Genomic DNA, 24,756 nt, shown 5'->3' on the forward strand with positions numbered 1-24,756 from the left:
CTTTGGGGAGATTGAGGGAGAGGAGGGGACGCCGTGTTCTTCCTCCCAGGAGCGCAGGATAGAGGCCGGTTCTGGGGGCCTGCGCCGCCCTCTCCACAGCATCTGCAAGGTGTCCGCGCGATGGCTCACGGCGGTCAGGCCTGACCACAGAGGAGCCAAGGTGAGCAAAAGGCGCCCTGAGAATACGTTGTTCACCCATGTGGCAAATCAGGTCTGCGCGGGCATCAGGGGCCCGGTTAGTTCCCCAGAAGCAGATAATTTACTGACGTGGACCCCAGTGCCCTGAAAGCTAATTTACCTCACTCGGGTGAACAACTCCCTGAGAGCATTGCATCTGGCCTGGTTCGCGACAGACTCAGCCAATTACGATTATTAATTTAATGGGTCAGGTGGGTGCGTCACATGCTTTTAATTTGACTCCTCAAATATCACACCGTCGTTGGAAAAACAGTGCAGAATGTCTGGATGCCTCGGCAGGAAGTTACAGTCGTCTGTCTTTGACTAAATGGGACACGCTTCCCCCCCACCCCCAGACCCCTTTGTGATAATGTAGGGGGACGATAATACGGTCTGTACAAAATGCTTGAAGAAATTACATTAACCGAAATGCCGAACCCATCATTTAAATATAAATCTGCGAGGCAGTTTCAAACGCTACCTCCCCGGTCTTGCTGGCTGGGCTGCAGGAGGGTAGGTAATACAAAGCCGTGTGTGCCTAAGTGCTTTGTACATTGTAAACTGCCGTGCAGACATAATGTTCTTTCCAGGAAGACTCAATGTGTCCTCTGTGTATCCATAATCCAGGAGCTGGGATAATATCTGACTAAGTGATTCATTTCAGCAAAATGTTGTTTATTTTCTCTAAAAGTTCAACAGTGATGGTGAAACCCAATTCCCAACGAGCTCAGAAACATAAGCTCACACACGAGAAGAGGAACGTTCCCCAAAGCGGATGTTGGCAGGCATTGCCAGAATTTGGTTTTGTCGGGTTGAATCAGTAATATTTGTTCTGGGCATTGGTTCTTATCAGGCACAGTCAGCCTATGGCAGTCACACGCTCTCCTGTGTAGACATGCACTGGGTTCCGTGCTGGGGAAGATGTCCACGACCCAGGCTGGGCTCAGATGCGCGGTGAAGACCGCAGTCCTGGTGAATAAGTGTGTGGAAGGGACGCTGGGAGCCCCAGGAGCTAAGGAATGATGGATTCTACTGAGCCAGAAAGGTGGGGAGGAGGAGGGGGAGGAGGGTAGAGGGTAGGGGATGGGGAGGCAGCCACCAGAGGCAGGAGGGGGACGAAATGAGCAGAGTGGCGGGAAGGAGGGGTGCCGGAAGAGGATGTGAGGAGGGGAGTCTGGAAGGGCTGGGGATGTCCTGTGGCCAAAGGCCTTGGCTGGCCTTAATGGGATGTTGGGAGGGGTGCTGGTTTCCCCGTGTCCGCTGCGGAGCGTCCTGCCGTGTTTCCGCACAGTGGTAGGGTGGGGGTGGGAGACTTAGGACAGCATAGAGCTCGGGGCTCCAGGCTCCCCATAAGGGGACTGCACCTGCAGGCAGTGTCCCCGAGGGCCAACCTCTGCAGAGCCATCACGGCCACTGTGCTTCCTAATACGAGGGTCTCCTCCCTCTTGCTACTTTATCCCGTAGGGTTTATGATGCCGGGTACTTAAAATCTGTAAGAGTATCGGCAGTGGCCAACGCTGACTGTTTCTGAGAGCCAGAAACTGTCTCCATTCGACAGATGAGAAAAGGAAGGCCCGAGAAAAAAGTAACTTGCCCAGCATCACACAGTGAGTTAGCCTGCGAGGGCTGTGAGGGCTGGGATGACAGAGACCCCCTCGACGAGGGGATTCAACAACAGACGTTGGCTTCTAGAGACTGGAAGGCCGCAATCAAGGGGATGGCAGGATTGGTTTCCGGTGTGGCCTCTCTTCCCAGCTTGCATATGGCTGCCTTCCTGCTCTGTCCTCACACGGCTTGTCCTCTGTGCAGCTACTCCTGGGCTCTGTTCCTCTGCTGCAAAGGCCACCAGTCATACTGGAGTAGGGCCCCACCCTTGGGACCTGAGTTAACCTCCATTACCCCTCTGAGGTTCCCTGTCTCCAAGTATGGTCCCACTGGGAGTTAGAGCTTCAACATCTGGGTTTGGGGGGCACATAAATCAGCCCATAATGTGGGGCCGATCATAGCAGAGCTGGGACAGGAGCTCAGATGGGCGTGACCACAGGGCCACCTGCAACAGTCTTTATGATATTCTTCTGCCTTAGGCCTTCCAGATGTTACGAGGTAAGGCCACCATATTCCTGTCCGTATGTTGGAGAATCGAAAGAGCCCACTTTGTGGGGCTCCGTGTCCTGGTCAACAAACACAGTATTCAGAACGTCCGGGCTTGAGAGTTTCAGCATAAATCCTCTTAAGTTTCAGTAAACGGCGGTCGCTTGAAATAAGACGTAGGGGAACGCGTGCTGTCACCAAGCATGTAGCTCCCTCTGTGTGCGGCACATCTCATAATCGCTAAGGCAGTGGAGACCCTTCAGATGGCTTTTCAAAAGAGACACTGAAATAGTCTGTGGTTTCGGTGGATGCTTTCCCGGGCAAAGGTAGCTCCTCGGGACAATGAGCAGATGTCAGGCCTGTGGCTGGGGGTGGCCAGGAAACACTGGTTGAGTCCGCGAGTGCCTATGGTTCTGGGGTTTATCTTCCAGCTCCCCTGCTGGCCTTCCAGACACACACGATCAGTTGTGTCCCAAGCCACCTGACCTGTCCCTTTGATAGGGGCCACAGTGCTGTGTGTTAGTGTATCCCAGGTAGAGGGGAGGCCCAGAGAGTCATACATCTCATTCTTGAAAGGGGTGGCAGGAACGCCAGGACCTCACCGTGAAGGTTCAGATCCCGACGCATGACGCGTGGCTGCGGACCCTTCACCACAGTCCGCACGTTTGCAAACGCCGCGTGGAAACAGAGGGTTTGCAACGACGCCTGAGGAAGTCCTAGCATCACAGTCTGACTTCATTTCTGTTCCGTTGAGCAGCTGTGAATGGAAGATGCGGGATCTCTGCATGTGAGAACCTCGACCACAGACAGGGACTCCTCCCAAGCTGGCTTTTGTCCTTTGTGAATAGAACGTGGACACCTGTCCTCCAGAGGAGTGACACCGGCTATCAAAATCGCACATTTTGTGTAAAAAACAGCGAGAGCGGAACCCCGTGGGGCGTTTGGCTGCTGGACTGGACACTTTCCCCCCAAAATGGGGGCGGGGCCCAGGCCTTACCTGCTGGTACCCCAGGCGTCCTGGGGCCACCGTGGCCCCAACGCGCGCTCTGGGCCCACGGCGGGCTCCTGCTTGGTGCTGGCTCCAGAGCCTCTCGCCCCAAGTTCTAGAGAAGGGGTCCCCGAGTTCTAAAGAAGGGGTCCTCTTCTCAGGAAAGACAGCAGGCAGTGACATTTTCACCAGGTAGTTTTGACTAGCAAAAGCACCCTCTCCTTTCCCGCATCTCGCCAAGGGGACCTCTTTCCAGCTGACTTGGCGATGACCAGGTTTTCAGAGCCTTGGTACCAAAGCTGGCAGCTGTAATTAAACAAGTAGGTATTTGACGAAATAGTAGAAAACAAGCACGGAAGGGTTTAGGCACGGGAAGTGTATTTGTACGTAGACATCTTTTATAAAGTACCAAATAATACGGTTATGTTTCTAGACAGGCAAAATAGATACAGTGAACATCTCAGGGCCTCCCCAGACCTAGTCTTCCCCGATTCCGTGAGACCTGCACCCCGCTGTATTTACCTGCTCCCATTTCCACCTGCTTAGGAAGTCCGCACAATTAGGCAGGTTATTGCTGTGTTGGGTTTAGAACAGCAGTGCAGGCCTCCTTCTCCGGGTGCCTGTTGCGCATCAGTTACTGTACTAGAGGCCGTAATGAGATGAGCTCATTTAATTCCCCGCCGACCTAGGGCGGCACTCCTGCCGGCAGCAGACGAGGAGTCCAAGGCTTTGGGAGGTCAGGTCATGCCGTAGACGAGGTCTCCGCACTAACAGCCGTCAGAGCTGGGATTCAAATCCAGGAGTTCTCTTGAGTTTCTTTCTAGAAAAGTCTTCCCTGCCCCATTCCCACTGACTGAAAGTGTCCTCACAGCGACCGTCTTTTCTAAACCGGATCAAAATTCAAGTAGATGGTAGCCTTGCCTTGTGGGGTTCCATGTTTCACACGGGGCCATCCTCGAAAGCGAGTGCTGTCTGGCACTTAGACCGACCCTGGTACCCATGTGGCAGCATGACCCAGGGTCACCTTCAGGCCCCGAGGTTGACCGATTGATCAGGGCTGGCTCGTGAGAGATTTTCACCCGTCTAGGCACATGGGGTCACTTGGGACTCCTTCCCTTCCCTCGTTGAACATGTATGGCTTTGGTTGCTACTGGTCCCTTTTATCTTCCTGTCTTTGGGGCCCAAGTGGAATGCCTTCTGTTCCACAAAAACCTACCTTGTCCTCAAGGAGAGGTAATGTCTCTTCGCCCTCCTCCTTCCAATGACACTTCATCAGGTCTTGGGATCCTGGCCGCCATCTTGTCTGATGAATCTGCTGGTGTGCTTCACGCATCTGCTCCCCTGCCTGCTCACACGCTTACGCAGGGGTGCTGGCTGGCGGAGCTCCTCTCCTGCAGTGGTGAGTAGGGGGAGAGTAGAAAGTAGTAGACGAGTAGGCCGCTATTGTAAACTTTGACGTTTGTTGTGAAGAGTGTGTTCCATTGGAGAGGTTGTACTCAGTGTTGGTCTATATTTGAAAAATTGCATAAATTTTAATTCAGTGTTCTTTATGTTTGATTCTTGCATGTACCTAGAATACTGTATTTAGGTGTGACACGAGAGGTACATTTTTAAAAATTTTTCTTTTAATGTTTGTTTATTTACTTTTGAGAGAGAGAGAGCACAAGTGGGAGAAGGACAGAAAGAGGGGGAGACACAGAATCCAAAGCAGGCTCCAGGCTCTGAACTGTCAGCAGAGAGCCTGACACGGGGCTTGAACTCACGAACTGTGAGATCATAACCTGAGCCGAATTTGGGCACTTAACTGGCTGAGCTCCCAGGTGCCCCAAGAGGTACATTTTTTAACCTCTTGGGGCACCAAGAGTTGTCAGTGACCAAAATGATTTTCAAAAACTTTTTTTCTAGAACCTCTCTACTACTTTTTATCATTCGTACAGAAGAAACTCCATCTAAGTATCTTCATTATGTGACTTGGTTTGTAAGAATTTTTTTATGTCAAACCTGCAAATTTTCATAACACTGGAGTGTTCTGTAATTGCCAGATTTTTACCCCATTTTTACCCCAGATTTTACCTCACTCTACGTCAACTACAGGCTTCATGATTGTACTTTGTGCTAAAACAAGAATATGTTTATCCTCACAATGTTATTCTGTAGGGAAATAATTCATATTATTTTTAATGTGCATTAAATTTTATGGAGATACATAAATATATCTGTTGTACAGACATACCACTGTGGCTATAAGTAACCCTCAGGAGACAATTCAGAAATGAAAAGCCACAAGAAGGAAATAACATGGATGGATATTTGGCCTTTCTTTGCTAATATGCAAAGTATTGGAAATTTAAAACAATGAGAAGTAATTTTATGCTTTGCTTTATAACTAACAAAGCATGATAAAATTCTACTCTTAGCAAAAGTTAGTTTAACAAGAATGTTTAGGGGCGCCTGGGTGGCTCAGTCGGTTAAGCGTCCAACTTCGGCTCAGGTCACGATCGCACGGTCCGTGAGTTCAAGCCCCGTGTCGGGCTCTGTGCTGACAGCTCAGAGCCTGGAGCCTGCTTCACATTCTGTGTCTTCTTCTCTCTCTGCCTGTACCCTGCTCACGCTCTGTCTCTCTCTCTCTCTCAAAAATAGACATTTAAAAAAAGAATGTTTTAGAAACGCATTGCTGTGTTACTGAACATTGGATGATGTAGCAGTACATAAAGGATGTAAAAAATCCTATTCACTTTGTCCTATTAATCTCTCTGCTAGAAATTTATCCCAAAGGAATGAATGATTCACCAAGAGAAAGGGACAGAATCTTAGATGTACAAAAATGTTCATAGCAGGGTTATTTATAATATCAAAACCCTGGGAACTACAGATGTCCCACAACGAGGACTTAATTAGTGATGGTCAGCTAATAGTGCTAGGTAGACAGCGTCTGGAACTTTCAGAGACCATTTAGAGGTGTGACAAGTGTTTGTGAAATAATCACGGAGAGCGTAAAGCTGTGTATTTATAATAATCAGATCACCAAATGTATACTTGGTTTAAAGTTGGGTGAATAGGAAGACAATGAGAAACAAAGAAGGCCTTTAATATTTTCAGCTTCTGGTTGTGAAATAATTTTGCAAAAGCTGCAGCAACAGCGTCCCCCAAGCCCCGCACCCAGCGCCCCCTCAGGCCGGCAGGTGCACACAACCCCAGCGCAGCGATCACCGCCGGGCACAGACGGCGGCACTGTGCGCTGAGCTCCTCCGCAGACCTCGTTCTGACTCCATACCTGGCTGCAACCCGGGGTCCCCACATGCATGGGGTCGCTTCACCCCCTTGGCCACCTCCACCCCGAGAGTGTTCCGTGGTCTTCCGTACCTTCCGGAGCTTGCTGCCGTCTTAGAAATGCCGATCGGGGGTATGTCGAGTGCCCTTCAGCATGCCCTGCCTGGAGTGACTGGACTGAGGCTGTGCCTCTTGGGCTGGGGTACCGCAGGAGCGTCGTGTCCTGGGTGCCCTCAATAGGGGGCACGTGAGAGCCACGCAGCTTCCTGTCGGTGGCGTTGACCTTGGCCATTTGGCTAGGGTGGGCTCTGTCAGGGTTCCCTATAGGAAGTGATTATTTTTCCCTTTGCTGACAACGAATTGATGAATATTTTGGGGAAATACTTTGAGACCACGGTGGTAGTCTGTAAAAACGTTTTTAACGATAGAAGTTGCATTCAATAAGTAGGTTTTTAAAAATGAAGACAATTTCCTTCTGATTAATGTGCATTGTCTTGAATAAAATGCCCTGGGTGCCGTGTGTGTGTGTGTGTGTGTGTGTGTGTGTGTGTGTGTGTGTAAGTAGAGCAAAGCTAAATTTCCCCTCCTTCACACGGAATGAGCTAGAAGTCTAAATACCACGAAATGCCTCTTCCAATCAAGGAAATTTCAACGTCAGTAGTTACATATACACTAGTACTTTTAAATACTTACTGCCCTTTTAGTAATATGCACCATGCAAAATTATTTCACAGCCCAAAAGGACAGCTAAGGGGAGCCCCAGGGTGAGGAAGAGCCTGGAGGGGGTGGGTGGGGTGGGGGAGGTGAGGAGGAGCCCCAAGTGGGTGGGAGGAACCCCCAGGGCAAGTAGGTGCTATCAGCATTGGGAGTGTGAGCGGACCAGGTGAGACTGGAGAGGCAGTTTGCAAACTTACAGGGAGCCAGAGGCTGTGGGCCTTGAAGGGTGAGCACACAGTAGGTTCTCAGCAGATCCTAAGAGCGAGTAAAGCTTTGAGCACCACTCTGGCCCAGGTGCGATGCCAGGTTGGTGTAATGCAGGAAACTTCATGGAGGTCCTTCTGCCAACCAACATGTGTTGGGTTTCATCTCAGATCTTTTTTTTTTTCTTTTTTTGCATGAAAATTGAAGTTCTATTTGAGATTTCTCCTATTTTTTTTAAGTAATTCCTTACGTATTCATATATCTGTGTATTTTTGTAATATATTAATAGAAACAAATGCTGTGTATTAACCGTAAGAGGTTTTTTTCCCCTCCTGATCATTCCATTTTTACCCAAACAATCATGTGCTCTGCTGGTGTTCATACTGGACTTACAGTGGCCTTGCGTAACAAGCATGCTGTTTCCAAAGCTGGACGAGGTCCGCGGTTTACACGTGGGGAAACTGAATCCCCGGGAAGGTTCTGTGACTTGCCCAGGGTTCCAACTCATTATGTGACAGGATCCAGGACCCGTCTCTTCAGACACTCACTCTAGCTCTCTTTCCACTATTAACGCAGACATCCTGGGCATTTTCTTCTCCCTTGGGCTTAAAAATAGGTAGAAATAACAAATAATGTTTGCACATACCCTGATTATATTGCGACTGGCCACTTTTTTCCTAAGTTGCGTCCTAAAGCTCCCTACTGTTTGATCTCACTATTGTGAAAACGAGGAAGAGAATAACTAAAAATGATCACGTTTGCAAGGACCTGGTTCCTGTGCCATTTATTTATCCAGCAGGCTCGCCGATGCCCCCACCGCAACCCAGTGAGACTCGGGGGTGCTTTTCTTTACGTCTTACAGATGATCAAGGTGAGGCTTCGCTCGCACGATTTCCTAAAGCCTGTAGGAGGCAAAGACGGGATTCAAACCCACGTCTGCCTCTTTCCAAAGCTCCCCCGCCCCCGGTCTTCACAGTTAACGGCCTCATCTCCGGCTGAGCTTGCCGTGTGACTCCCTCGGTTACAGTAAACATCCAGGCACCGGGTAACCCAGAGGCCGCTGCAGCCGCGTCTCCTAAATGACGCCGGCACGGCGGGGCCTTCGGCTGGGGGCACCCGCGCTCCACGGTACAGCCAGACCTTCCGCGACAACTCCTTCCCACCCCCCACCCCCCGCCCCCGTTCCAGAAACCCTCTAAGTATATTCCGCAGCGGTTGTTTGTAATTGGAGTATCTGGAGTTCACTGTGGTTTTAATTAGTTGATTACTAGTTCTTTAAAATGTACTGTACTCACTGTGGGTCTTGCAAATTGGTAACTGGTAGCTACCAGTATAATTAAATATTTCAGAGCACTTGGCTACAGCGGCATTGAACTGTGAAGAAATAATATTGTATAGCCAATCAAAAAGAGATCCTTGTAAACTCATTTACGGCAGCAGTGTGTGTTAGGGCCATCATAGACATGCTTACTGTAGGAGAAATTAAAGATACAATTTTGTGCTAAGAGGCAATATAGAAATTAGTTCCTGAATTACTTGTTAATTGATTTGGTAATTCCCTTGGGTCTGTATGCTCTTCTCCCCCCCCCCTTTTTTGTTGTTGTATTCAGTTAACGGTGACTGTTCCCAGAGCAATAAAAATATTTTTCACACTTAGATTAGCTACGTCCTTCCATCAGACTGCTCGCATTCGTATTTGCAGAACCAAAAAAAATACCTGCCTTAACTACAACCAGCATATTGTTGTTTTATGTGTTCTCATCAAGGTAACCAGCGCGTGCATTTGTGGGACTGGATAATTTCAGCAAAAAGGAAGCGCATTTTTATGTCTCGTGTTTGAGGAGGTTTCTCTGATTTTTTTCCCCCCTTTTCCTAATGGAAGCCCTCATTTTATTATCAACAGTGGAAGAGATTTGGCAGACTTGATTTATGGAAGTCTTATTGTTTGCAATTCAGCAAGAATAACCATACAAAAGGCCATTTGTAGGAAAGTGCAGATTGCTCCTAGAAATGATACTGGGAGAGGATGAGGCCTGTTTCTCCTGTGGCGATTGAGGGTGGGTCAGAAGAGAGCACTGTGCCCCACAGGCTGGCAGGGGGAGCGCCTGGGGCCCGGCTCCCTGCCTCGGGGCTACGCCTTCCCCTCCTGCCGGCTGACGGACGGGAAACGACGTTGGGCTTCGTGCACGAATTTATGCTGCTCTGTGCGGGAGGCAGCGACTGTCGTCCTTCGGGACTTTTGAGACCAGACACGGTGGCCTCATACACATTTCTCGTACCTTTTGGCTGTACTTGGGGCCCAAAAGGGGATATAGAAGACTCCTTACCAAATAGGGTTACCTTAATCTGAGGCCAGTCGGTTATATTTTCTGTTGCCCTCCCCCCCCCATCACCGACGTGTCTAAGCATCATTATGCTTTGGCTAAATTCAGGGCAGTGGATGTGCATTTCAGCGTCTGCTCTTAAAAACCTGTGATGATGATGGGGCGCCTGGGTGGCGCAGTCGGTTAAGCGCCCGACTTCAGCCAGGTCACGATCTCGCGGTCCATGAGTTCGAGCCCCGCGTCAGGCTCTGGGCTGATGGCTCAGAGCCTGGAGCCTGTTTCCGATTCTGTGTCTCCCTCTCTCTCTGACCCTCCCCCGTTCATGCTCTGTCTCTCTCTGTCCCAAAAAAATAAATAAACATTGAAAAAAAAAAATTTTAAAAAAAACCTGTGATGATGATTTATATTCAGTTGGGCAAAGCAGACCGTGTTTGCATTCAGCCCTGTCTCTATTAAAAAGTACGAAGGTACGGCAGTAGAAGGTAACGTTGATTCTGAAATGTGAAAGCCCTCCCAGTTTTAAGAGGCGTCCTCCGTTGGGCTACTGTTGAGCATGCCCTTTGGCGAAAGAGCCGCCTGGCCGGTCGTTGGCTTTGGTGGGCAGACAGGGAATACTTGTGTGTGCCCTGTGCTCGAGAGGGAGTCCTTCTCGCTGCCCACAAATGGGGTGGCTGCTGTTCCCCTCGTTTCCGTGGTTCTTTTGGGGCCCATAAGGCAAAATGCAGCCTCTGCCAGGAGGTAACTGCTTGGGCACACCTGGCACCTGACTAAGGCTAACAGGTGTGTGCCCAGCCTCACCGTCGTGCACTGTGGTTCTGTTTATTTCTAACTCCATCTAAGTCCATCCACTCCCCTTAACCCCCGTCTTCAATCTTTTCTCGCACGGCCAGCCATCTTGAAAGTTCTTCGTGCAGGTTCCTCGGGAACTTGACCTTCTATCACTTTCCTCCACTGATTATTTCAAAATGACCCGAATTTAGCTTAGCAACCCCGGAAGCGGCGGTTTTATAGCCCCCTCCCCAATGCCTGTGACCTTGCTGGAGTTAGAAAACTGCTTTCAGTTTTCACGTGGCACGGATGGTGGCTCCCTTGTTAGAGAACTTAGCACCAGGTCCCGTCACTGACCCTGAAGTGGGGTGGGGGCAGTTCACAAGCCTGGGCAGTTTCGTAGTCTTGAATTGTGCCTCTCTCCACACTGCAGAGAAGAAATACGTCCCCTCAAGGGATTAGAAGGACACAGCTCTAAACGCTGTATTTTTTAAATATATGTGACTTTTATCTCCAGCTTCATAAGTGTATCTTACACTTGAGTATGTTTTCTGTGGTTAAATTGCTGATTGTCTCCAAATGTTTGAGTGAAGTTCATGCTCCACTAAAGCTCACCTTGCTTATTTACCAGGGCCCTGACCTGAGCTCCCCAGTGTTTACCGGGGCCCTGACATGAATGCCCAGGGTTTACCGGGGCCCTGACCTGAGCTCCCCGAGGTTTACCAGGGCCCTGACCTGAGCACCCCAGGTACAGATCATAGGCACATCTCCTGCCATGCAAGGACTGAGAGATTTGGAGCAGGAGTGAGGGCTGGCAGTGAATCTCCAAGGTGATGAATATTTCTCCATGATATTTCTCCTGATATTTCTGCACTTTAATGACTATTTCTACTAATACTTGTACTGATAATTTTTAATGGTTCACACTGAGTAGGTGACATTTTGATACATTAATGAACCTTATCAATGACTTTTAAAAGTTCTCTGGCCTGCCAAGAGGCCTTGCCCCGGCCCCCCAAAGGAAGGGTGACAGTGGAGCGTCCAGAGTCGCGGGCTCTCTGTGAGCTGTAAATAGTGGGTGCCACACCAGACACCGGCTTTGAGAGTCAGGTCCGTCACCACCTTGGGTCAGAGGCGCTGAGTCCCGCTTCCAAGGTCTGTCGCAGAGGATCTCCCTTCAGAATCATCTGCTTGCGCTGAAATCTGTCAGAATACTTGAGAAGCCTGAGCCTCATGAGCGGAAGGGCGTTGCACAGCGGTGGCTGTGTCTGGCTGGGAGGCAGAGGGCCCACAGGGGGCCTGCGGGTCAGGAGAAGCTTCAGGAATTGGAAATGCTGGAGATTTGGACCGGGCGGCTCAGGGACACTCCCGCTGTGGGTGCACGAGGCCCCCCGGGGACCGAAGCTTGCCTGGGCCACCGTGGGTCCCAATGATGGGGTGTGTTTGCGCTAGAAGGTGGGGGCGATTGGACAGGATCATGACAGATGTCCCAAAGAGAGGACAGTGCAGATAATCGTAGTGACTTTGCTTTTTGGGGGACGAGGGTTTTCTGGTTTGTTCTTGGGTTTCCGGGAAGTAACGGACATGACTCTGGTACCTTCTTGGGTGCAAGATTTGCCACAAGAGGAAACCTGTTGAAAACAATGAAGTAAGAGCCAACCGATGCTGTGACCCGTGCCAGGCCCTGGGGCTGACCCGTCCGCGTGTCAGCCTGCTCGAACACACACACAAGGTTTGTTTGGGTTTTTTTTGTTTTGTTTTGTTTTGTTTCACCTTTTTGGCAACTGGTGTATCCCAAGCCTCTAGAACAGTAGGCTCTCAATAAATAGTTATTGAATGGAAAAAACCCTCAGTGGTCACAACCACCTTATGTGGGTAATAGCCTACTTCCCATTTCCACACAGAGCGAGTGCTCGGAGAAATCGGGTGGCTCACTCAGTGTCACACAGCCTGGAAATGGTATCGCCAAGGCTCGGGCATTATGTGACTTCCCAGGAGTCGCGTTTGTTCTGGAAGGACCCGGGGAGGCTCGGCGGGGACCCGCCCGGCGGACGGTGCCTTAGCTGATAAACTTCTGGAGCTGGAGGGCTGGAGGACGGGCCAAGGTAGGATTCAGGCTCGAGTGTCCCTGGACAACGAGTTGCCCTCAGAGTGGAAGGTGGAGAGAGTTCTGGGAGCTTTCGCTTGCCTGGGCAGTGTCCCAAGTGCACTCGAAGACTGCAGAGTCCGCGCGTCACGTGCGTGTGACGTGCGTGTCACTGGGTGGCGCACGGCTGAGCACGGGCTGGGCCGCGCCAGGGTGACGGGTACCTTCTCCCGGGGCTCACGGCACCTTTACCGCTCTTCCCCCTGCGGGTGCCTCCGAGAAAGGGCGGAGCTCGTGTCCTCATTTGCAGGACCCCTCACTTGGGGCTCAGTCCTCAGTCTTGGAGAATCAGGTGTTACCGTTTGGAGCTGTCGTTCGACGGGCTGCTGGGAAGAGGCCGGTCTCGGGATCTGGGACGGCGTGGACCGGGAGGGTGGCGTCAGGACATTCCCTACAGCCCGCGTGTCTCGACGGTTCGCCACGCTGCGGGCTTGCGGTGGAACCTGGCCGTCCTCGGCCAGCATTGTCCTGGGGCCTGCAGAGGACCGCCTTCCGCTGCCCCCCCGTTCCTAGCGGGTTCTGGCGGTGCGGGGGGAGCCGGGCCACTCGTGACCTTTGTCACAATTCCATTTTATTGGTCACGGATTAATTTCCTTCGTGTCCTTTATAGCGCGGGGCAGCCTCCGCACCGTGTCACCTTGATTTCCGAAGGCGGACGTCTTTTCAGGACGGACACCCTGTGCCGTGTTAACCAGGTTCTGACTGGCTGAGAACTCTGAGCAAGAAAGGGCCGCGGCTGGGTGTCTGAGTCAGTGTTGGCCAAATAGGCGCTGACTGCCGCAGAGGATTCATTCACGTAGCAGGGGTCCGGTAGTGTTCCTTCCCTTCTGCGGGGAAAATCGTTGGCTTTTCATACACCGTAAAGAGGTTTCTTTCTAACGTTGACGATAAAATGCTTTTTAGTTTTGCAGACCACATACCTAATTTCTCCATCTGTGTCTTTGTGGGAAATCCCACGCACGTGGGAGCGTTTGGTGTCCAAGCACGACCGTGACTTCCGTCCTTGCAGTGCTGGGTGGTGGCTTTGTGCTGGGCTGTGTGGCAGGCGCAGGACGGACAGCAGGCTCCCTCGGGCCAGTGCCGGGGGCAGGAAGACCTCAGCGTGGGGGGCGTGTGACCCAGAGCTGGGGCACACTCTCCCGGGGGGGGGGCGGAAAGGGCAGCGTGAACAGCGTGCCGTGGGCAGTGGGTGCGTGGTGGGGGGCAGGAGAAGAGGCTGCGGGAAATGACGAGTTTATGGTGACAGACAGACCTGCAAACGGACGCTCTGCAAATGGCAGGAAGGGTCAGGAGTGGGTGATGCAGGGCTTGGATGGCGGGGGGAGCGCCACCTCTGGAGACAGGTGGGACCTGAGGCGGGAGCTTCCACAGGCGTGCGATGACCCCACCCACAAAAGAGGTGGGAGAACCGAGTGGGGACGCCCTCGGAAGGCACGGACGGGAGCCGCCTCGGCTCTGTGAGCTGTCGTGATGATGCCAGGTGGCTGGCACTGGCCTTGGCTATTTTGGTGGCCGTGGCGGGTTGGTTGGCTTAGCAAAGTCGTTGTGTTTCACCAGGCCGCTTAGTTACGTGGTAGCTTGTGTTTCTCTCTGCACTTCGGTGATGTCGGCGAGCGAATGTGTGCTCTCAGGCACCAGAGGGAATCTGTGCCGTCAGGCTCGGGCAGAACCAGCCACCGAGTCTCCTCTGGTTGTGAGGCCATTGAAGCAGGAGACACGTTCATTGGTTTTCTCTCAAGGGATTCCTTTCCGTGAACGTCGTGATTCAGAAAACCCCTGCTAAGCATCCTGGCCTCAGGGGAGTGCAGGTCGGGAAGCTTACCGTTCAGAAAGATGTGAAGGTTCTTCTTCACAAGATGCTTTGCAGGCCGGGGGGGACTCGGGCTTCCTTTTCGGAGAGCTGGCCTGTCCGAAGCTGGCCTGTCCGAAGCTGGCCTGTCTGAGCTGGCCTGTCCAGGCAGTCCCCGAGGGTCTCTGGGCCCCGGGGGTGTCCCCCCGCGTTAACAAGCTGCCCACACCACCCGCCTCACAGCAGGTTGTGAAGGTGTTTACAGATCACTTCTTCCGTGGGAATTTTCGCTTGTCTTCCATCGGATGCTGAGAACGGTCACGTCCTTCTCAGATGCACCTGTCAGTGAGTCCAGCAGGCAGCTCTTAAACATCGGTCATTAGTGGTCCACGACCAGAAAGGGGCGGGGACTCGGGAGATGTCAGTGGGGAGTGATATTGTCGCCACGCGTCCCCAGTAGGTGACTTAAGGCATTTGTGTGAGGCTGGCACAGCATACATTTACAGGACGTCTCGTGGCCAGGAGCGGGCACAGGACTCGTGCTGATGCTGGCACCTCTCGGACACTCTTCGCGGTGATGAGAGCTGTTGGTGGCTCTCTCCTCCTCCCTCTCCTCTTCCCCCCTCCCTCGCTGTCTCTCTCCCTACCTCTCCTCCCTCTCTCCCCCTCTCTCCCCCTCCTCCCTCTCCCCCTCCTCCTTCTCTCCCCCCTCCTCCTTCTCTCCCCCCTCCCTCTCTCCCCCTCTCTCCCCGTCCTCCCTCTCTCCCCCTCCTCCCTCTTCCCCCGCCTCCCTCTCCCCCCTCCTCCCTCTCCCCCCGCCTCCCTCTCCCCCCGCCTCCCTCTCCCCCCACCTCCCTCTCCCCCCTCCTCCCTCTCCCCCCCTCCTCCCTCTCCCCCCCTCCTCCCTCTCTCCCCCTCCTCCCTCTTCCCCTGCCTCTCTCTCCCCCCTCCTCCCTCTCCCCCCGCCTCCCTCTCCCCCCTCCTCCCTCTCCCCCCTCCTCCCTCTCCCCCTCCCCCCTCTCTCCCCCTCCTCCCTCTCCACTTCCTCTTTTTCCTCTTCCCTCTCTTCCGTTTTCTCCATCTTCTCCCTCCTCCACCTCTTCCTCTTTTTCCTCTTCTTTCTACTCATCATCACCAATAGATTTTCATTTTTAGGACAGTTTTAGATGCACAGCACAATCAAGCAGAAGAGACAGAAAGTTCCCCCAACCCCCCTCCCCAAACACACCCAGCCCCCTCCACCTCCAGCACCCAAACCACAGCAGCACCTGCCTGCATTGACACAGCAGTGTCACCCAGAGTTCACAGTGTCCCTCGATGTGTGCGTTCTGTGGGTTTGCACGTACGTACGGTGACATGTCCCATCGTTACGGTGGGTTTCACCGCCCGGAAAATGCTCCGTGCTCCCCCTGCTCATCCCTCCCCCCCCACCGCTGCAAACCGCTGACCTTTTTATTGTGACCGTACTGTTGCCTTTTCCAGAACTGCGTGTCGCACAGTTGGAATCATAAAGCATGTTGCTTTTTCAAAGTTGCTGCTTTCACTTAGTAACACGCATTTAAGGTTCCTCCACGCCTCTTTATGGCTTGATAGCTCATTTCTTTTTAGTGCTGGATACCATTGCGTTGCCTGGCATAACACCGTTTGTGTATCCGTTCACCTACTGAAGGACACATCTTGGTTGCTCCCGAGCTTTGGCATTTTGAGTAAAGCTGCTCTCACAGACATTTGCATGCGGGTTTTGGTATGGATGTAAGTTTCCATTCATTTGTGCAAATACCAAGGAGTGTGGTTGCTAGATTGCACGGTAGGAACATTTTTAGTTTGGTGAGAGGCGACCAGACGGCGCCCGAGCGCCCGCACCCCTCGCCCCCCCTCCCCAGCAGTGAATGAGCGCTTGTGTTGATCGACGTCCACGCCAGCGCTCCGTGTCGTCACTGCTCAGGACGCGGGCCGTTCTCACAGGTGTGAAGGGCTATCTCGCCGTCCTCATCCGCAATTCCATAGTGACCTGTGACGCTGAGCGTCCTCTCTCAGCTTGCTTGCCATCCGTGCATCTCTCTTGGTGAGGTTTCTGTCCCGATCTTCTCACTTCCCAGCCGAAGCGGGTTGTTTTCCTCCTGTTGATTTTTAAGAGTTCTTTGTACGTTTCGGCTAGCGCTCCTTTATCAGAGGTGTCTGTGGCAGCCTGTGGCTTGCCTTCGCGTTCTCTGATCTCCCCTGCTTTCCCTTCTAATAATCATTCTTCCGTGCTCCCCACCATCAGTATCAGTGTGCCCCTTTCCCTGTGATGTTGGGCTGGTTCGGTTTGCCTGTAATGTTTCATCAGGTGTTTTCTTTAGAGGTTAGTAGAATGCTTGCATGCATTTCAGCCACTCTACACGGTATGGAAATGCGTCCTCAGAATCCTCAACTCTTCTGTTACATAATTGGTCAGAAGCCTGTGCAATTCGTCCAAGTACTTTATTACACATTGTGCCATGTTTAGAACGGGTGAAATACCTTATAAGCAATATCTTACAGGCGTTCTAAACTTAATTCTAATTAATAAGCATTCAGGAATGTGCAGAAGTTCTTATGAATAATAACTCTCCCTGTCCCCTGTCACTGGCAACATCTGTAATTAACAGCTGGGGGAGTAACCAGTTGCCTGTTTGCTTCTGTGTTTATTGGCTAGAGTAACCCTGTGCAAGGGGGAACGTACCCACCCCCAGATAAGAAGACATGTAAGCCCCAGCACACAATGCAGATCAGTATCCGGGGGGAGGCTGGCTGGCTCTCCCCACTTTTTCACAGGCGTATTATGGGAAGCCGCACCTCCCCAAAAGGCAGGATCGCCTTTGGCTGAGACCCCATCACATCTGATTCTCAAGGCATGGACCTAGTCGCAGGTAGTGAGGCCTAGGAGTGCCGATGGGCTGGGGATCTAAGAAGAAGGGGACAAGGCAGCTTAGAGCAGGTGTCTTTGGAGAGAGGGAGGAAGGATTGCTGCATTCAGCAGGCAGGCAGGCTGCTGGGTGCAGGGATTCTCAACCCGGGCAGCACTGCAGAAGGACCCTTGGCCTGCAGCCAGGGTGAGGGCGTCAGCAGGAGCACCTTGCGAGCCTCGGAGACTGGAGGGAGGCCAGGAAATGTGGGGGGTTGCTTGGCAGGGCTTGGAGCTGGGGTAGGGAGAAGAGGCTCCCTTGAGGGTGGAGAGGAGCCACAGACGGCCAGGATGGGGGAGAGCGGGAGGGCTGGGTTTAATTGTTGCAAACTACAAAAAGCCCGAAAGTAATAGGGGCTCATTGTATCAAAATTAGAAAACACACATGGTGAGAAAGAAGAAAAGTCATCCGTGTTGCTAACCCCCTGAGCTGACAGTGGTTACCACTTTTTCAGACACCTGTTGGAGTTTCCTGTCCCCTGCACCTGTGCAGACTCGCCCCTGTCTCCTGGCCCCCACAGAACATCTGTGTCACCCGGGTCGGTCCCCTCTGCCCTGGGCTCCATGAGGGAAGGAATGGTGACTGTTGGTTATGGTTAATATCATAATGGTGCCCAGTAAATGCTTCTTGAATGAATGGATGGAATAGTAACTGGTGTATCTTCAATTGTATTTCTGAAACGAGATCGCGCTGTGTAGGCCATTTCCAACCTGCTTCTGGTTGCCAGCCTTTGGGCCTCGGAGGCGTTCTTTGAGGCTCATTATCCACAGATCCGTTTGCCCTCCCGGCTCCTGTCGTTGGGCAGCAGAAGGGGTGCAGGGACATCCAGGCAGCTGGATCGCGCTTGTGCTCATTCTCCCCAGCTTCCCTGGTTAAGTTTCCAGCAATAGATTTGCTTGGTCAAAGGGCATAGGGATTCGAATCTTTAGATATATATTTCCAAGTTGTTCTCCAGAAGAAAAAAAAATTTACTCTTTTATGAGCAATCTTTCTACATACGTCTACATTTGGGTATTTTGTGTGTGTGTGTGTGTGTGTTTTCATCCAAATGGGTTTCTAAGAATTGTTTAGTATTACATTTTCCTGTTTGAAAAAGACAAACTTCCTTTATTGTCCATTTTAAAAATTATTGTCATTGGCTCCCTTTATTTTGTGTGTGTGAAGTACATGTCTGACTGTCGGCTCATCTTTCCACTGGTGTTCTCATCATTGGCCTTTAACTCACTATTTGTTAGCCGTTTCAGCCACTTGTGTGTGTGTATGTGTGTGTGTGTGTGCGCGTGCGTGTGTGTTTAATATTTATTTTTGAGACAGCGCGAGTCGGGGGAGGAGCAGAGAGGGGCGGACAGAGGATCCCAAGCAGGCTCTGTGCTGACAGCTGGAGCCCGATGAGGGGCTCGAACTCACGAACCGTTGGAGATCACGACCTGAGCCACAGTCGGTCACGCAACCGACTGAGCCACCCGGGTGCCCCAGCCGTTTGCTCTTACATACTTTTCACAATTTCTTCATTTACCTTTTGGCTTCCACTTTATTTGTGGTAATTTTTGGCATTGTCCAGTTTTTCCAGAATTTTGGAGTCAAGTCTTCTTAAGACTGTGTTTCCTCCTTTATTACGCTTTAAAGGTCTTCTCTTCACCCAAGTCCTTCTAGAACTTCATCCTTTTCCCGCTGACCTCTTTGCTTCCTTCAGCTAGTTAACCTTCTGTCGATGGGGAACATTATCCACTTTCCGCTCGTCCGAATGCTGCCTTGATCACATTCCGTAAGCTCTCAGAGTCTCGGGAACTCTGTCTCTGTTCCGTTGGTGGGGTCCACGCTGTACTCCATCAAGTACAGGTTTTGAACTAAGCCTTAAAATCTGTAGGAGAGGGGCTTTTATAGAAGGGTGGGGAGGAATGGTTTGTAGGTGACCTTGAGAGGGGAGCCAGTGCTGTCCCACCCCTTCCTTCTGTCCCCACAGAATTGGTGCTAGTTATCAGGAAGGCCGTCGGTTTGCAAGGGGGTCAAACGAAGAGAAGGTTAGGTTGCGAACGTGAGACAAGTTGAGAAGTAACACTCATCACCGGTTCAGAGGGCGTGCTGTAGGCCGGGTGCTGGTATCAGTTTGCTTCCGTTGTGTGGCCTTGCAGAGCTCCAAGGCACCTGTACGAGGTGGTATCACTTGTCCAAGGTCCCCCAGCTCATAAGCGCTGGGGTCGGGGACCCCCAGGCCAGCATTGTAAACTCATGCTGTGCAAAACAGCCAAGGTGGCAGGGATGTGTGAAGCTGGGGTCTTCCAGGTCCCTCTGGGGTTGTGGTCTGGACACAGTCCCTGTGGCCTTGGTCTTCCAGTGACATCACACCTGGGCTGAAATGCTATTTGGGCAGAGGCCCCAGAAACCTGGGCTCTAGGAGTCTGGTGGCTGAACACTAGGGGGTACCTAGGCAGAGGGGAGGAGTGGCCTTGTGGAGGGAGGTGACTGCCTGGACCCTAAGGTCCCACGAAGCCCTTGCTTCCCGGGGCCCGCGGTGCTGAGAGCTGCCCGGTCTCCAGAGGCTGTGCAACAGCCCTGAGGCCCAAGTGCCTCTGTGGGCCTCTGCCGCTTCTCCTGCTGGAGGCCGACCGAAGGCCAAGCTTCCCAAAGAGTCAGCTGCCGGAGGAGCTGGGGAAGGAACCCCGCGGGCACCGCAGGCCGAGACTTCGGGAGCGCCTGGTGTTTAAACACATCCCTTTGCTTTTTCCTTTTTTTTTTTTTTTTTAAATTTTCTTTTTTTGAACGCTTATTTATTTTTGGGACAGAGAGAGACAGAGCATGAACAGGGGAGGGGCAGAGAGAGAGGGAGACACAGAATCGGAAACAGGCTCCAGGCTCTGAGCCATCAGCCCAGAGCCTGACGCGGGGCTCGAACTCACCACGAGATCGTGACCTGGCTGAAGTCAGACGCTTAACCGACTGCGCCACCCAGGCGCCCCCCCTTTGCTTTTTCAAGTGAGTTCCCTCTCCGGGACCTCAGTGGCTTGACTCTCGCATTGCATTTTCATGTGCGTTCCACATTCCAGAATATAATTAGAGCAAGGAACCGTACGAGCTCATTTTGGCCATATTCATATGCCGTGATGGTTACAAAAGTCACCACAAAGCCAGCTCTCTTTGACACTTTTACCCGGTGCTTCAGAGTTTGTTTAACACAAAAATCAAGAGTCGAAGAACACTTAACTGACTGAGCCTCCAGGCTCCCCATTTCTGTCCTGTTTTTTATTTTTTATTTAATTTAATTTTTTATAATTTTTTAATTTTTTATTTTTTAATATGAAATTTATTGTCAAATCAGTTTCTATACTTCTTTTTAATGCTTATTTAGTTTTGAGAGAGAGCACATGAGTGGGGAGGGGCAGAGAGAGGGAGACACAGAATCGGAAGCAGGCTCCAGGTTCTGAGCTGTCCGCACGGAGCCCGACGTGGGCCTTGAACCCAGGAACTGTGAGATCACGACCTGAGCTGAAGTTGGTCGTTAAACCCACTGAGCCGCCCAGGCGCCCCCGCCCTGTTTTTTAAAGAGTGCTGCTTACGGCTCCTGGTGGTGGTTCCGTGGCCTGCTGTTGGCATGAGTCACGTTTTTTGCAAACACCGTCCTGATGGCATTGGCTCCAGGGCCCGTGTTTGCCCTCCCAGCGTGCACGGTCCCGTCTTTCCGTGGAGTCACCCCTCACGTTGACTTCTGACCCGCCCCACTGGCCCAGCAGAGGGGCGCCTTGGCGGATGAGTGCCGGGGGACGGAGCCCTCCCGTTACCCCAGGGCTGCACCCCCACCACCACCTTTAATTCCATGCCCGCCTTATGTAGAGCGTCAGTTTTGGGGGGCAGTGTCTGCTGGAGCTGGGATGGACTTTCACTGGTTACTCAGCAGATGGTCCTGAAGGAGGTCTCCACGAGAGGACAGGAAAAGGCCGCCGAGAAGGAAACGCTCTGAACTCAGGCAGCTGGCGAGAAGGCTGGTGAGGGAGGCTGCTCTGTGGGGGGCTTGGCGGGACGCCGAGGTCCTGCCATGGGACCGAGGGCGCAGCGTCTCTCTCTGGAGCCCCGTGGGAGTCCCTGTGAGCAAGCAGGGCAGACTCCAGGGCAGGACACTTTTATTTTTATTTTATTGTGTAACGTTACTTATTTGTTTAAAGAGAGCTCGAGCGCGTGCATACGGGCGGGGGATGGGCAGAGAGAGAGGGAGACCGAGAGTCCCAAGCAGGCTCTGTGCTGATGCGGGCTAGAACCCACAACCCTGGGATTGTGACCTAAGCCAAAACCAAGTGGAACGCTTGACTGAGCCCTCCAGGCGCCCCTAAGTACAACAAAGGCCACATGGGAGCCTTTGATTCGTTAATTGTGGCGAAACTTTTGAGAAGCTCCATGGAGAAGGGACTTGCTTAAGACCTTGGTGTCACCGCGCCCCCACCCCCACCCCAGCCAGCCGTGACCTTGCTTCACGCCTCACCAGGGAATGCCTCCCCACCTTCTCCCGTTTGCGAGACAGACTCCCTGGAGGGACGGCCCATCCCCCACGTTCCCCCTGCACCGGAGTCCCACGCCGGGGCCAGAGATTGCTCTCAGAAAATGCCAGTTTGATTCTGTCACCACTTCGCTTCGGGTCTTCAGCGTCTCCTCACTTCGTGCACCAAGGGGTCCGGAGCCCTCCTCCACCGGGCAGCCCTGATCTGGTTTCAGGCAGCCTCCCCACCGTTTCCGGTTTCTTAACACCCTGTGCGTGCGTCTGGAGCCTCCCCGCCTTCCGCAGAGAGTCTCGTGAGCCTGGAGCGTGCGGCCTCCTTCAGCCTCACCCCTCACCTAAACACATCTGTAAGATGCTGCCCGTGGAGCCCCCCTCCTTTGAAACCTTCCGTATTTATGGATGTCCCCACCCCCGCTGTCCCTCTTCACACTTTGTGCCTTCATTAAGTCACCTGGCACATTGGGCTAACTTTTCCCTGGGGACACCATTGGGGGGTTACATGTCTGGCTCCCCGAGGGACAGGGTGTTCCTGGGGGGCTCTGGGTCCTTGACTTCAACCGCGGCTAGCACGTCAAAATGCAGAAAGTTTGCTCCACATAACACATCGCCTGTGTGGTTTACCAACCCGTGTGTGTAGACGTTGAAGGCAGAAAGGAACGACTCAGCCACCACATCTCAGCGGGACAAAAGGACGTGCGGCTGAGAAGAGCCAGCCGGTGACTGGAGAGTCCTTGGCTGTCACCGCCATTATTAATACATTGTAAAGACGTTTTGGGGATCCCGCCATATTTTGTATGGTTGCCAACAAAATGTTGACAGTTGTATTGTGGTTAATAAATTCATTGAGATTTATAAGCATTGTTTACAGAACCTGTTCGCCTGCTGAAACTCTAGCAGCATCTGTTCCTTCTTACTAATTAACTGCTAATTACGAATGAGCTTTGTGTGTTTGTCAGTATAACTGGCTCATGCATTTTGTAAGGAACATTAACAAATTGATTTACATAGTCGCAAAGCAATCAAAAAAGTAAACTGAACAGCAAGCCTCTGAAGCCCTTTAGCCGGTTTCTGAACGAAGCAAACTTTTGATGCTATGTGTATTGTAAATTTCCCGTTACCTTAATTCTTCACTGAAGGTGCGGCGATCGGAAGCAGTACTCGCCGAGTTATAGTCGAATTAGAGCCCCGCAGCAGGTGACGGTAACCCCCGGGGGGGCGTCTGGTGGGGATGCCACGGGGGAGAGGTCCTACAGAAGCGGCCCCGTGGGAGGCGGGTTCCGCTCCCTCGAAATCCTCACATCGGAATTCTGCCGCTTGATAATGCTTCGCGTCAAAGAAGCAAAGTAAATGTTGAGCCCACGTGCAGCAAGGCGGCTGGCCGGAAATTTGAAACCTGCTGTTCGTCACACTCTTTTCCTTCTCTCGGATCCTCCCAATTTCAGACCGCGTAGAAGCACAGCATGCTTTTAAGAGCAGGCATTTAAAATTCACCAGTTTAGATGGCTGATTCCAGCAGTTCTGGGCTCATCGACTTTAAGTCCCCTGCCTCGCTGGTGCAACGGGCATGTCTGCATCCTGACAGCTCCAGAAGAATCCAGCCCCTTGGGGTTTTCTCTGCAGTCGCCTCCTTGCTTAGAGCTAAGGGACAGAAAAATAGAACCGAGAGGCAAGGGAGACGTGAGCACAAAAAGAAGGGAAGAAATGTGTTGCACCAGTGACCATTATTTTCACGGCTACCTCTCCAGATTCTTTAGAATGTTGGTATAAAACTGGAGAGCACGAACCAGGCAGACAGACGGATAGTGGGGTCAAGGGTTTGCAGACTAGCTCAGGTTAGATATGATCACAGCGTTACGTTAAAAAAGGAAGCAGCACTGGTAAGTGTTTACTGAGATGGAATGTTCGGTATAAAGGATCAAAGTAGACAGTGCTGGTGTGAGCCCCCCCCCACCAAACCCGAGTCACCTCCTACGTAGAATAGGAATGACAGAACGGTCCCCTTGCAGGGTCATTGGGTGGATTAAGAAGAGAATAGGTAAGCTCTATAAGGCAGGTGGTGGAGAGTAACCGATCAGGAAACACTAGACCTCCTCCTCCTCTTGGCGTTCATACAAAAGCAAATGTACGTAAGCACCATATATTCAACTTTATCAGATCATAGTCATTACCTGCGGGAGGAGATCCTTCTTTCTCAGCAATAAATTTATTGCTTTTAATTTCAGATAAATGAAAAAAGTTTAAGCGAGCATAAAAATGGAAGATGAGGAATACAGGCTCCAAGGTTGTGTTAGGGTGGACTGGCAGAGTTATTGTACAAAGCCGTAAACATGTTTGACGGCCGACACAGCCGACGGATGCCTTCAGATGGCACCACGGAGGAAGATAGGTCTGTGCCTTCATTCTGTTCAAAGTGAGGAAGAAATTAGGCGACGCAACATTTCACATACTAGAAGGAAGGACAGAAGCCGTGCTTTCCAAAGCATTCATTCTTGCGGTTTTTTTCCCACGTATAAGTTAAGTTTAGAAAACGGAATTCCAAATAGCCTGCTCCAAAGTATCACGAACGAACTCACAACCTGGCAAGAAAGCCAGGCTTCTGTCAGTGTCTGCAGTATGCATCAGACTCTACCAGGCGCTACGACAGAAAGGGCCGGGGGAGCCCAGAAGGGAGCATTCACTCCGGCTCTGCATTTTATACGGGCTGTCCTTAGCGTTTGAGTGTTTACCACAGATGACGTTTCATGAACAGAAAGCCTTTTCTCTTGGAACTTAATTGGTTGAAGACTTCTTTTAAAGCATAAATTAAAATGTAAAGCTTTTCTTTTTTTTTTTTTTTTTTGGATTTATAGTAGAAATCCAGTTTCTAAGA

General features: G+C 51.7%; 1 protein-coding gene and 1 long non-coding RNA gene across 11 annotated transcripts in view; both read left to right on the top strand.

Moving 5' to 3' along the window:
• Nucleotides 1-24,756, top strand: part of AGAP1 (ArfGAP with GTPase domain, ankyrin repeat and PH domain 1) — a 557,314-nt gene that overhangs the window by 283,551 nt on the left and 249,007 nt on the right. The gene's annotated exons all lie outside the window — the stretch shown is intronic.
• Nucleotides 15,568-18,035, top strand: LOC147578761 (uncharacterized). Its single transcript, XR_015255650.1, has 2 exons — nt 15,568-17,365; nt 17,856-18,035. It is a non-coding gene; the product is annotated as an uncharacterized LOC147578761 (long non-coding RNA).

Source organism: Puma concolor, chromosome C1 (genome assembly GCF_028749965.1).
Source record: "Puma concolor isolate L17-30 chromosome C1, mPumCon1.1.hap2, whole genome shotgun sequence".
NCBI classification, from domain to species: domain Eukaryota; kingdom Metazoa; phylum Chordata; class Mammalia; order Carnivora; family Felidae; genus Puma; species Puma concolor.